The 10,999-nt window shown below is 36.6% G+C and overlaps 1 pseudogene across 1 annotated transcript in view; it reads right to left on the reverse strand.

Moving 5' to 3' along the window:
• The window catches only part of LOC307149455, a 426,481-nt pseudogene extending 415,697 nt beyond the window's left edge, over positions 1–10,784 (reverse strand). The window contains exons 1-2 of the transcript in view: positions 10,766–10,784; positions 10,223–10,365 (exon numbers count right to left, since the gene is read on the reverse strand). The product of the transcript in view is annotated as an uncharacterized misc_RNA (transcript). The remainder of the gene's footprint in view (positions 1–10,222; positions 10,366–10,765) is intronic.
• Positions 10,785–10,999: the final 215 nt, after the last annotated feature.

Consider the following 10,999-nt stretch of genomic DNA (forward strand, 5'->3'; position numbering starts at 1 on the left):
TCCGATTTACACCCCTAGTGAATATGAATAAGGATGGCAACAATTTCAAACCAATTCGAGTCCGATTCAGACCCTGACAACGTTAACGAACAAGACGACGGATTTCACAGGACGTTTCAGAGTGGTATGTTTTTTTTACAATTTTCTTATACATTATAGATATGATGTTATCAATCATTCTATCGTGATATTTGTCGTAAAACTAAGATGATTCAAACAGTAATCGATCACAAAACCATGGTTAATTTTCCTAAGGAGCAGAGAACAGTCTTAAAAAAAGCTAGAGATTACAGAAGCAACAAAACAATCTGTTCTCCATAAACTGTGCAGTGCACAGATAAATATTGTTATAATGTTCAGGAACAGTGTTTAAAATAAATGTATTAAACAGATCATTCTGGTCCTTGATTCTGATTGGTTGAGCTGCATTCAAAGCCATTGTCAATTACTCAACAAACATACACCTGACTAGGGCTGGGAATCGATTCCAAAAAGAATCGATTCCGAGGCGTTGGGAATTGAGAGTCGATTCCAAAGGTTGGAATCGATTCCATTAAGGGGAATCGACTCCTCTTTCAGATTTTTTTTTTTTTTTTTGGTCATAATTCCACTAAACGTGTTTGGAGGAAGAAGAATGATGAGTACCATCCAAAGAACACCATCCCTACTGTGAAGCATGGGGGTGGTAGCATCATGCTTTGGGGGTGTTTTTCTGCACATGGGACAGGGCGACTGCACTGTATTAAGGAGAGGATGACTGGGGCCATGTATTGCGAGATTTTGGGGAACAACCTCCTTCCCTCAGTTAGAGCATTGAAGATGGGTCGAGGCTGGGTCTTCCAACATGACAATGACCCGAAGCACACAGCCAGGATAACCAAGGAGTGGCTCTGTAAGAAGCATATCAAGGTTCTGGCGTGGCCTAACCAGTCTCCAGACCTAAACCCAATAGAGAATCTTTGGAGGGAGCTCAAACTCCGTGTTTCTCAGTGACAGCCCAGAAACCTGACTGATCTAGAGAAGATCTGTGTGGAGGAGTGGGCCAAAATCCCTCCTGCAGTGTGTGCAAACCTGGTGAAAAACTACAGGAAACGTTTGACCTCTGTAATTGCAAACAAAGGCTATACTGTACCAAATATTAACATTGATTTTCTCAGGTGTTCAAATACTTATTGGAGCTGTATCATACAAATAAATAGTTAAAAAATCATACATTGTGATTTCTGGATTTTTTTTTTTAGATTATGTCTCTCACAGTGGACATGCACCTACGATGACAATTTCAGACCCCTCCATGATTTCTAAGTGGGAGAACTTGCAAAATAGCAGGGTGTTCAAATACTTATTTTCCTCACTGTATATATATATATATAATCCTTCACAAGGTGCAATATTGGCATTGCTTTCAAAATAAATAAATAAATTAATTCTGAGGGGGCACATGCTTTAGCACTATGATCAAGACTCTTCCACCCTCTCTTACATAATCCTCTTCTCTTCCTCTCTTTTAATCACAGCTTTCATCCGAGTGACATCGAGTCAGCCTTCTGCTCGTGGCTCAGGTCGGCTCAGGTCTTAAAATGAACCCTAATACATTGCTTACCGCTAACTGCATGCACTTTTTGAGTGTTCTAAAGCAGCTCCTAAAAATGTATCAACATTAAGACAATTACAAGAGCATGTGTACTCACACCAATACAAATACTCTCTAAGGGGGGGTTAACATCATAAAAATGTGTTAAATTCTGCACATCGAATGCCTGACAGGCAACCATTTCTTTGGATGTGTGTGTGTGAGAGAGAGTGAGATGCTTTGACAGCGCTCCATCTCTGCCTCAGACATCAGCAAATTTACCAGCTAGCTAGACCCTTAGAGACAAGCTTTAAATATCCAGTAGGATCATACATATACACTGTGACACACACACATAAACTCTGATCATTCCTGTGCTTCATATGGCTGATTATACAGTAGAGATCAAAAGAACACTGTCTAAGAGTGAAGAGGGTGTCTGTTGCTGTCTAGCTCTCTCTCTCTCTCAGTCTCTCTCTCTATAAGGCACGTACTGTACATGCAGCCTCCCATCACTTTTACATCCAGAAAGCTTCCAAATGCATTGTGTCAACAATGACAATCATTATTCCCTTCAGGAAAAGTTGACTTATCTACCCAGAGGCTAACTGTTTTCCTCAAAGTTGAGCTTTCACAACTAAGGAGAATTAAAGGGACAGTACAGCCAAAAAAAGAGAGAATTCTCTCATCATTTACTTACACTTATGTCGTTCCAAACCGGTATGACTTCCTTTATTTTGTGGAAAGCAAACAAGGATATTTTGAAGAATGTTTTATTTGATTTTGTCCAGAAAAAGTACAATGAATGGAATGAGGGTGAATACATGATTTTGGGTTAACTATCCATTTAATGGAATCCCCAATTATGTTTTAAGTTAAAATGTTGTCTCAAATAGAATGTACGGTGGCCGAGAGAGCTCAACGCGCAGCAACTGAAGAAAACACATGCAAACTGAAAAAAAAACACCCGCAAATTAAGAAAACATCTTCATCTTCATCAGGCAGAGCCCTTGAAGTGGGACTTTGGAGTGAGCAGGGCACTCGTGTGCCATTATGTAGCCATTTGGAATGCACTTGATGAAGGGAGTAACGAAAGACAACGTAATTTCCTCGTTATTTTCACCTGGGATGTTCCCATGACAACGCAGCACGATGTCCATCAGCTGAATAGCTGTTCTTACGACAGAAATTTCTTATTAATGCTGTTAACATAACGGTTGCAAATAAACATAATTTTTTTGTTTGTTTTTTTACAAAAAGCTTTTAAAATATGCGTTATATATCTGTGTGTGAGTGTCTCAACTTTAAAACTTTCGACCCTACATTACCTAACATTTATTATGAAACTTTTCTTTATGAAAATTTAAACATAACATGAAACAATTTGTACAGTGTAACTGATGTATAGATTAATATCTTTCCCTCATGTTCTTTTTCTGTATCTCTTTATTTATTTATTTATTTTAATTTTCAGCTCTTTGTTCTTTTCTCATTTGTATTCTGATGACATTGAACATATTGTTAATACATTTTGTATATTGTATAAAAGTTGTATGTCATAAAAATGTAATCTCTGTATGTTTTGCAACAACAACAAGAAATAAAATAAAGTAGACTTTTGAGCTGTAAGCACGTCCCAGCCGGGTTCGTCACTTATTTGGTTCCCCTGGAAACATTTCCGTTGTGGTCTGTGCTATTTGCAGTGCATTTGCAATTCTGACTTTATATCTCGCAATTCTGACTTTATAACACGCAATTGCGACTTTATTTCATGCAATTCTGACTTTATATCTTGCAATTCTGAGAAATAAAGTCAGAATTGCGAGATGTAAACTCGCAATTGTGAGATAAAAAGTCGCAATTATCTTTTAAAATGTTTTATTCAGTGGCGGAAACAAGCTTCCATACAAAGCAAAGGAAGTACAGAGGACAGGACATATCACCTACTCTCCCTCGCCACTCTAAAGTTAATTTCTTAAAAAAAAAAAAAAACAGAAAAAAAGAGGTAGGTCATTATAACACATCTTAATTGATCAGTTTTTGTTGATCTGTAAATGACACACACACGCACACACACACACACACACACACACATTAATTCATAGATTAACTTCTTCAAATACACAATGTGTAAATGACCACACACACACACACACACACACATTAATTCATAGATTAACTTCTTCAATTACACAAATGCACACCCAAAATATCAGCATTTTATAGGCAACTGATAATATTTTGTGATTTATCTCTGTTGTCATGCTGCAGCACTATGAGTGTTTTTTAACAATACTTTCTTATTTTTAAATATTTCACTGATCATTCAAAGCAATGGGTCAAAATGATTAGTATTACAGTAATACCATTTTGGGTGGGGAAACATTTTTCTCCTTTGAAGGTTGTTCAAAAGTACCTGTGCATTCTGGCTAATTTTTGTGTGAGAGTAAAGTAAACCACAAATATTTCATTATTACAAGTGCTTTAACCGGTGTATTTTAGAATAATAGTAAAGTCAATAGTACAGTAAATAGTAAAGGTTATTTCATTTTGTATTTCATATTTAGAACTAAGCTGTTTTAAAGATATAATTTTCTAGTATTAGTACATTCTAGTTCACTTATAGTCATTTATGTAGGCTACATTTGTGTGTGTGTGTGTATGTGGTAAACCATATGTTGTGGGGACCAAATATCCCCACAGTAATACCAGTAATTTTTGACCTGTTGGCCTGGGGACATTTGGTCCCCATGAGGAAAACAGCTTATAAATGATACAGAATTATGTTTTATTTATTTTTTAGGGTTGTGTTTAGGGGTAGGGTTAGGGTTAAGGGATAGAATATATGAATATATATATATAGTCGTGTGTGTGTGTGTGTGTGTGTGTGTGTGTGTGTGTGTGTGTGTGTGTGTGTGTGTGTGTGTGTGTGTGTGTGTGTGTGTGTGTGTGTGTGTGCGCGCGCGTGTGTTTGTGTGTGTATCCGAAATCCACGTCACATCACTTTGTGTGTATTTGAAGAGGACATACAGCAGGATGGCTGAGAGAGTTGAAGAAAGTGTATGTACCTTTGCATCAAGAGACAAAAACACTGTGTCCTAATCTGACATAATAGAGCGTCAAATGATTAAAGAAAAATCTCTACAATATAAATCAGTTTTTGTCCTCACCAGCCACGACCACAACATGTGAAAAGACATTGTGTCTGTTGCTTGGTTTCTATGTCTGTTTCTACCAGTGCCTGCACGTTGAGTAGCCTACTCTATTCTTGAGTTTGACAGAAGTCTTTAGGCTGTGTCTTTGTGTAAAAGCTTTTGTATCATTCTTCTTTATTTTCTCAGTTCTCTTGTTTTCTTCATTTCCTAAATGTAGAAATTCTTCATCATAATCTTAGCAAGCTTTGTGTAAGATTAAAAGTGAGAAAGATATGGTCCGTCTGCATTAATAAACAGGAGGGAAAACTCTTAAAATTAAACTGATAAATCTTGAATCTATTGAAGTATTTTTTTTAGATGTTCTGAAAGTTACAGTGTTGACTTGCATACTTAAACTTTATCAAAATATCAAAGAAAAATACATTTCCCATGATATGACTTAAAATTAACAAACTTGTGGACAAAATTATTTAATCACAAGTCAGTTTTATTGAAGAGAATATTGTGTGCTTTGCTGTTTTTAACTATTAATGATTGAATTCTGAACTGTGTCTGAACTGAATCTAAAAGAATCTATCTCTGTCTGAAGGATCGTGCATGAACTTCAGGAACTTTATCTCATGAAATTTATGGGGGGAACAGCTTTAACTTCTTTAAAGTATTCTGCATTTCCTTTTGCTCTTGTCAAATAGGGACTTTTTCTTTTCCTTAAGCCTAGGCCTCAGATACACTGATTGGCTAATTGAACTTAGCCTTTCATGTTGGCGATGCATGTACCTGAGCGATGGAAATGACGGAAACTTTGAAGAAGAAAGTCAGTGCGTTAATCAGAGTACCTGTCAACTTCAAACACCGTCACTGTTTTACTGTTGCAACACAAACACACACACACACACACACACACACACACACACACCCTCCCTCATCACACCATTCTTAACAAGTCTTCTGTTTTTATCACACACAGACACACTTTGGCATAGCCAGAGCCTGTGAAAGTGAGAAAACTCTATTTCATTAGTGCTGGCAGTTTGATGTTCCCTCTCGTATGGAAAATCTTTATCTTTTTTTTTTTTTTAACAAAGTTCAGCGTCCAGAAAGCCACTACCATCAAGCTGGTAAGACAGCTCCTTTAACCTTTGAAAACTCACTTGGATATTCATCCATGCTCATTGTCTCTTTATCTGTTCCTTCTCGAAATTCTGTATCCAACGTCCAGCTTCAGGCTGTTCCAGTGAATAAGGTAGTGCTCTATATTCCCATACTGCTATATTCCAAGTTTTATGATGCCCTATGAAAAATAAACAGACCAAAATTTTAAAGGGGACATGGCATGGATTGTTTTACTTTAATACATTCCTTAAGTTTCACTTACTGTGTGTTAATAACATTTTTTGCATACAAAAAAAAAAAAAAAAAAAAACATTTGCAACAAAATATTATTTTCAACCCTCAGTCTGACCCTCTGTTTGAAATGATCTATTTTAAGGAGGCTTCTCCTTTGAGGCTTGTCAGTATTCGGACACTTAATGATTAGCTAACATCAACACATAGGAAATAGTATCAACGCCCCCTCACTATCGCAAGCGAGTATGACATTTTTTTTTTTTTTTACATTATCAATATAATACTGTCATTTACAGACAAATCTTTATGAAATTGATTACTTACGTAGCTGTTAAGCGACTGAACGCCAGTGGGCGTGGCCATTGGTGTAATGATGTAAAAAGTTTTTGAAGCTTTGTTAGATAAATGCATTTTTTTGTACTGAGGAGGACTTTTTAAGCTATGACACTTGCAAGATGTTTTAATTGTACAAAGACCTTTTACATGTTAAAAGATTAAGGAAAAAATCTTTCCTTACAGTGAGCTGCTGGAACTGGAACATTGAATCAGTGATTTGAATTCAATTTGTGAACAAGTCACTCATTTCTTTTGATTCAACTCAAAGATTTGACTCAAAAGAACAAATGATTTCAATCAAATGATGATCAAACATTTGATCACATATATGCAAAAGAGAGCTGAAAAACATCTTAAAATTTGGTTTGGTCCTCACAGAAAGATATTTTAATAGTGCTTTTTGAAGCTTGAAAGCTCCAGTTTGCATTAGTTTTTTCCAATTGCTAACACACAATTTTAGAAACTAGGCTGGTTTTATCAAAATACTTCACAAAACCACACACCCAAACTGCAAAATACCTAATATAGGCCTATCCTGCAAAACGAAGCACTGCAACCAAAACTACATTATCAAAATCAAACTTTTGCACGAAATGGCACACATTTCTAGCCTGACTACGTCAGACTTCGTACTTCCGCTCAATTTCAGTTCGCTTCTGTACTCAGTCTGAGATAGCGACCTATCTCCCAGTTTTCCTCCGGCCTCAAAACAGCCGGCCAATCAATGAACAGAGGGCGGGCTGAGAGCTGTGACGTAGATGCTGATTGTACCATGGATGCGTAGATTTACTTCACATCATCTGCAAAAGTCATTCACAGCCATGTTCACTTCACTCCGGTATTTCGCTCGATGGTTTTGTTTTCGCATCATACATGTGTTTACAGTGGAAGTTCGATGCGGCTGAGCCTGCGCATAACACACGTCATAACGATTGGCTTACGGGTAACCGATGATTTTAAACTTCAGACAAGCGCCCCCCGCGAGAAAGAAAACGCTTTTCAATTATGCCCTTCCAGACTCTGTCTACGAAGCAAAGCGAAGTAGCAGAGTTTGGTATTACCAGGCTAACACACTTCATTTATAATACCAGATTTTTGTCTAACCAACTACACACTGTTGGGCATAATGAAAAGCACTCTCATCTTTAGTATGCTTTGCCATAATACTAAAATAGTTCAAATTGTAGAAAATTCTTCAGATTGTTCACATGCACAGAAATATTTGCAGATACACACACATGCTGTTGAAACATTTATTTATTTTTCACCAAACAAGTCTACATTGGTATATATACATTGGAATGAACAAAAATATGCTCACAAAAAAACAGTAAACTAAAAAATATTGAAGTGTTAACAATTAACCACTGAGGTGTTTGGCCAGGTGGCACATGTATTGGCCAATTAGCTCATGTTGTGTCATTTTGAATGGCAAACATGTGACTTTATGTCAGATTGTTGTGTCTTATGCAGAGAACCATGTTCAGTGCATTTAAAAAGTGCCATTTTGAATTGCAAAATGTGTGTAAAGCAGAAAATGTGTTTAGACTTTTGGAGACTTGAGAAGAGGTTTTGCTCTCTGTGTGTCAGTTTACATAATTGTGCTGTGCATGTCATTTCAATGTAGGGTGGCCATACGTCCGGATTTTGGCCAAAAAAAAAAAAACCCCGCTCTAGAACCTTTATTGGGACGCAGCAGCATAACGTCTAATGCCGTAAGATCTCTAGTCAAACAAATGATTGGCTGAAAGCGGTGTGAAATTTATATCTGATATATCATTGGTTAAAAACATAAACAAGCCTCCACGACGTGGAATCCACGTGCTGGCTACGTCATATCATAACGTTAACATGCCGAAACGTCAGACCTCATTTAATCCGGAATGGACAAAAGAGCACGAATTTGGCCATGGTGACCCTAGAGGTGCTATTGTCGCCTGAGCTGCTGCAGAGGGTGAACTTCTTTGTTAAGAACTGAAATGAGTATTTATTTATTTTTTGCATTCATTATTTGTTTATGTATTTCTTTTATTTCCAGAAGTCCAGAAATGTTATGTTTTCTGGCACTGTGCACTTTGCAAGACAGGTTCATCTCAGTGGTTAGTTTTTGAAACAGACATCACAATGTCTTGAATAAATACAAATACTGTGAACAAACATTTTTTTTGCCTCTTCTGTTACACATAGGTCTACATCAAGATGTATCTTAGATCAAACTGTCTGGCAATGAATAGAGTAGGCTATTTCAGAATCACTGTATCATGATACCATCGATATGATGGACAAAATTGTATTGTAATTGCGAGTACCCCTTGAGAGTCCTATGCAATTATTCTTGCCTCACTAAATGCCGCAAAGTGTCCTCCTTTATTGTGTTATGGAAATGGCCACCCTATTTCAGTGTGTTAGCAATTGGAAAAAACAGTGTAACCTATTTCATGCTAAAAATGAAATCACATTATTAAAAAATGTTACATTTAAATTGTATCAATGACATGAGTAAATGATGACATAATTGTCATTGTTGTGTAAATTCTTTTCAATGCAGTCTTGCAATGTGCTTGCATGTCAAAGGATGAGACAGGGAGGCAGGCTCCCAGGGATTCATGAGGCAGGTTGATTAAATGTGGGAGTTAATGAGGGTTTCCGTATGAAAGGGGGTCGGAGTGGGTCTGACAGGGTCAGGGCTAAGGTTTAGTGGTGAGTAAGACAGTAATTAATTTTAATATGTAACATAACTCTGTGCTAATGAAGAGAGAGGCCCAGATGCAGAGATGTAATAATCGATGAGGGAAAGGGAGACAGAGAGTTCAAGCAAATGTTTAAAGCATAATGAACACCTCTGATACTTGATGCGCATGTGTGTGTATGTGTGTCACTGAGGTGATGTCAGCAAGTGTCAGCCAGACAGGGTGGGAAAACAACCAGTCAAAACCAGGCGAATATGAGTTGTTGTTTTTTTTTTGGCAACAGTGGATGATTTTTGCCTTATCTATCACTATGGCTGGTGAGTAACCTTATCATACAAGGGTGAAATTAAATTATATTTTTACAAACTCACTGACCTCACTACCAAAGGTATGAGGGTCTGCAATGTACCTATTTATGAGATAATTTCCTTTTATTATTATATCTTTTTTTTTTTTCAACATATTTGTTATACCACATTTGGCAGAAAAGTCTTTTTAAAAATTAATGAGCAGAGAAGCAGTTTTGTTGAAATGTGATTGTAAGGATTTCATTATGACATCTAGAGAATTTATTGACATTTTTTACTTTATGTCCCAAACAAATATCAAAATATTCATTGGCTTTAACACAAACTAAAGCTCACAAATTGCAGAAAAACTTGTTTACTGAGTTTTTTGTTTCTTTTTTTTCTTCAAGTTGTTACTAGAAATTAACACCTTAATAGCTATTTATGAACATCTGCTTGTCCTAGTTCTGCTTCTATTTTGTGATTTTGATATATTGTTATTCTGCTTATATGAATTTGATCACTCTATGACTTCCACATACTATTTTAGTGCTTTATTATCAGAAAAACTGTCTCTATGTGTTAATTTGTAGAGATGTTTGCGGAAGCAGTTTGGTAGCCGTGAGGAAAAAAAAAAGTCATTAACCACCTAAACTGTCTAATTCCTATAGTGAAAAATTGAGCTTTTTATAGTGGGATGTTTATCTGGAGGAATCTGAAGTGAAGATAAGAGCAAATAAACACACTCAGAAGGAGACTTAATGACTTCATTAGACATTACAAATGAGGACAACAGAAATGCTGCCAGAAGGGTGCAAGTATGTGCGTTATCACATGCATGAGGGTGTGTGTGTGTGTGTGTGTGTGTGTGTGTGTGTGTGTGTGTGTGTGTGTGTGTGTGTGTGTGTGTGTGTGTGTGTGTGTGTGTGTGTGTGTGTCAGAGAGAGAGAGAGAGAGAGGTGGGCGCCTGGTAAACCCTAATGGGAACAAAATGTCCCCACAAAGATGGCAATATCCAAAATCATCTCCATGGTCTCCATAAGGAAAACAGCTTATAAATCATACTTGTTGCATATTTACATTTAAAATTTCTAAAGTTTAAAAAGTTTTCTGTGATGGTATTATTAAGGGTAGGGTTAGTGTTAGGGGATAGAATATAAAGTTTGCTGGTTTCCATACAATGATGGTAAATGGAGGTTTTATGCTGGTAAAATTAAACAAACAATTACCATTAAAATACTATTAGAGTGGTCCATATGACTTGTTTGCTATGTATTCCATACCTCTGAAGTCCTATCAAAGCTTTGTGTGCAGAACAGACCGAAAATATGGTTTTGGAATGACAGGGGATGAGTTAATGATGACTGTTGTACTTACTGAAGCCTGTTTTTGTCATTATTCACTTATAATCCTCCTCACTTATTATCTGTCCACATCCTCACCATCATGTTTTTGGTGAACCATTCCTTTACAGGTGTTTAGGCAATCGTAAAGAAAACAAGAAAAATATAGGCTACTGTTTAAGAATTGCTATTTGCAGTGAGGCTTGCTGTTACCAAGCGTTTTTTTTTTACCAAACGTGTAACAAATGTTTTCCTGTAAAATTATTTT

The sequence above is a fragment of the Squalius cephalus genome (assembly GCF_949319135.1).
Source record: "Squalius cephalus genome assembly, chromosome: 2".
NCBI lineage: Eukaryota > Metazoa > Chordata > Actinopteri > Cypriniformes > Leuciscidae > Squalius > Squalius cephalus.